The 3680-nt window shown below is 40.2% G+C and overlaps 1 pseudogene; it reads right to left on the reverse strand.

Moving 5' to 3' along the window:
- Positions 1-1099: 1099 nt before the first annotated feature.
- Positions 1100-2465, reverse strand: LOC149228327 (protein EXORDIUM-like 2 pseudogene; annotated as a pseudogene).
- Positions 2466-3680: the final 1215 nt, after the last annotated feature.

The raw sequence follows: 3680 nt of genomic DNA on the forward strand, positions 1-3680 counted from the left end.
TTGAACTGAATAGCCAATAGGGTGTCACTTTGAAAACAAAACACCTCCACCCAATCATTCAACCGAATAGCTGATAAGGTGTCAGTTGTAAAACATAACACCTCTACCCAACCTAGAACTGACTTTCTACAGTTCACCCTAAGCTGAGAATACTTGCCCAAGGATCAACAACCTCTTGTTGATATCTTCAATGGGTATTTAATTCCCTTCATTTATGATAAGGTTTCCTTTAGCGGCTACATGCTTTTGTGGATCTTTTTATCTACTTGCCTAGGATTTTCCCATAAAAACCTTGGTAGTAGGGTATATATTCATAATGAAAAACGAAAATTCAGTTGCCTTGAATCAAATTATTATCAAAATATATATATATATATATAGTAATATATATATATTTTGCTTATGCTTTGGCATATCTATCTTCCATATATGTAGTGATAGAGAGTTTTGTGCATACTCATATATAAGAGTGCCCAACCAAAAAGCAAAAAAATTATATAGGCCCTTTATAAAGAGTTTATGGTACTATTCATATGTTTGTTCATTTATCAAAGTAGAGATCTTCCAAATTCCCATATTCTCATAAGCCCCTTTTTAGATAAAGAATCAATCTCTATGTTCCTATCTGTATTCCTATCCATATAAATATATCAACAAGTGTATGCATATGGCGTTTGTAAGTATCATTGAACTAATTAATAACAATCTTACAACTCCATAAACAATTTTAAGCTTATCATACCCTACAAAGCCAAACAATTAACCATATAGACCAGTTTTCTGTCATGAAAACCTCGATAATCATACCCTACAAAGCCAAACAATAAACCATATAGACCAGTTTTCTGTCCTGAAAACCTCGATAAAGCCAATGTTAGTGGATGTTGATGAAAATAAACCGTTCACAAAAATATTTTTATGGAAAAATGCCATGACAATTAAGTCACATTATATAGGTATTAACCTATAAAAACAAAACGTAAATTTCTGAAATTTAATAAATAAAAGATAAATTTATTTAAAAACAATAAAATTAATAATAATGTAATCCATGAATAATTATTAAAGAATAAAGAATATACATATACAAAGAAGCATCTATCGGCATAATTGATGCTGCTTAAAGAATAAAGAATATACATATACAAAGAAGCATCTATCGGCATAATTGATGCTGCGTTGGTTGTGTCTAGATGTGTTCACGGGCATAATTGATGCTGCGTTGTTTGTGTCTAGATGTGTTTACGGCGGCTTCCTCCTTCGCTGTTTGTTTGTGTGAGGGATCAAGAAGTATGGCTTCAAGCACCAAAAACTGGTTATACCAATGCCTTGCAAGACCTGGTTGCTGGATCCCACATCGCAGGCAACAGAAACTCTCGCCCATTAATTCCATGGCCATTGTAGCTTGCACCAGTCGTTTTATCCACCAGAACCACCCCAGGGAACCCTGGATATGCCCCCTTTCCATATATTCCCGTGCATGCCGACACCGCTTCTAGCGGTGCATTTGCGTCGCCTTGGAAGTAGCCGGTGTTGAAGGGATTGGTGACTGCTCCTGCAACAACAGTGGCAATGTTGATGATCATCCCATCGATGCCCATGTCACCGTTAGGTGCCACCAGAGGAGGAGTTTGGGGTCCGTAGATGGGTTGATGAAACGGCCACGCGCACTGTCCAGGGCATTGGCTTCCAGAGTTCCCAACCCACGCGTATGGAATAATACGCCGTTGTTGCTTTTTCTCCTTCCCCATCATTCGGCTTCCTGTCGACTGCTGGCCCGGTAACAAATTGAGATTGGCATGGAATCCACAAGAACTCATGCAGAATCCTTCCACTGCAACATCCTCAGATGTAAGTACCAAATACACAGCACTCCCACCATTATTCTCCGGCAGAGGCAGAGGCAGAGCTCTCGACTTGACAGCAGCTTCAACCAGAGCAGCAATGTCAGACCTCTTGAGCGATTTTCCAAGGGAATAATCTTCATCCACCTTCTGCTTTCCAAGAATTATAACACTGGAGGGGGCAGCCTTGTTAGAGGCGGCGACCTTGTACTTCTGCGTGGTCTTCCACCAGGTGGACGCAGAGGGCTGATTTGATGTATTTTCTCCAAGAGATTGCAGAAAATCAGCGACAATGGAACGTTGAAGAGGGGTGAATTTACCATACCAAATGAGATGGACAGAGATTAGTCCACTGGTAGAAAGCAGAGGACCGTCATGGTAAGTTAAAACAACAGATGGCTCTTCCACCAAGGCAGCAGAAGATGCACATAATATCGCCATACACACTGCCATTTGCAGCATGACAGTAAGTTGAAGGCGCGACACAGAACCAGCCATTTTAGGGAAACAGTCACGATCTATCTATCGGAGAGCCAACGGATGCAAACTCCTCTGATAAGGATCAAGAAACAAACTGCGTTAACGTCAAGAACAGGGGAGAGGAAATTCAATTTGGAAAGGTGCAATGGAAAACAACAGATGAATGAATAAGGAAGAGAGGGATGATATATATAAATAGGGGTTAGGGTTGAAGGCGAGGACGCGGTTTGGATAGGGGCGCAGTGTTGGCGTGTGGAGTAGTTTGGAAAGTTGCAGCTGCGTTCATTCAGGAGAAGGGATGTGTTAGGACGAAGACGTTGCCTCCCTCTTGTGCGCTCCTGCTGGTTGGCAGTCGATGTTATCGGAGACAACTATTCCACCGGTGGGGCCACATATATGGACTCCCACTCCCCACTCACCCATTCCATGGAAACAAGCAGCGGTGGCCTTCAAAAGAGGGGCGAATAAAGTGGTTACGCCGCAATGTGAGGCATGAAAAAGCAGAAAATGGGGATGAGATATGAGATGGCAAATGCTTTGGAAATGAGGACGTGGTGGCATGCATATAAGTAGGGCAAGTGGTGGAATCGGGGACGCGGTTTAGAGGGGCGCCGCTCTGGCAAGCATATATTTATTTTTATGGTATGGTAGTATGATGGAAGGGAGTATGGAAATGTAAGTAGGGCAGGTTGAGGGAGAGAGTGGTGCCTTGCTCGCAATCCTAAACTAATTTATGTTTATCGTGTGGAGTAAAGTCGGTGAAGGGAAAGTTACGCATGCGTACCTAACCCATCAGTTGGATATATTTAATGGTTTATATGCAAGTCAAAGACATTTCCAAGTCTCACTGTTTTTGGTGAATACGTTTATGTTGAAGAATATACAAATGCAAAACATTATAGAGCCTCAACTAGTTTTATAGTGAAAATTACAATGGATTGAAATTATTATTTTATTAATTTTAAAGCTACAATGAATCTGCAATTTTCAATACAATAACCAAACGCAGACTTGAGACTATGTTTCACTAAGAAGCAAAGACAATTTTATGATGGGAGGTGTAATAAGGAGTTTAAAAGAAAATTTATATATGCAAAGTCATGTGGTTTTATAAGGATATGTACGCTTTGCACTTTATTTTGAAAACAGTTGCAAAGAGGAGTGACAATATACATATAATTGAAAAAGTTGCTTGCGGTTGACAATTAAATTGTGATTCACACTTTCATAGCGATATGATCGGTTTGTGGGTCACTGGTTCGATTTCTTTGTAGCACCGGTATTCATATCAAAAGTTACCAAATTCGAGTTCGAGTTCGAGTTCGAGTTCGAATTCGAATTCAATTTGATATAGAA

This window comes from Pinus tabuliformis, chromosome J, assembly GCF_031772625.1.
Source record: "Pinus tabuliformis cultivar Carrire ecotype Pingquan chromosome J, CPIR1, whole genome shotgun sequence".
Taxonomy (NCBI): Eukaryota; Viridiplantae; Streptophyta; class Pinopsida; order Pinales; family Pinaceae; genus Pinus; species Pinus tabuliformis.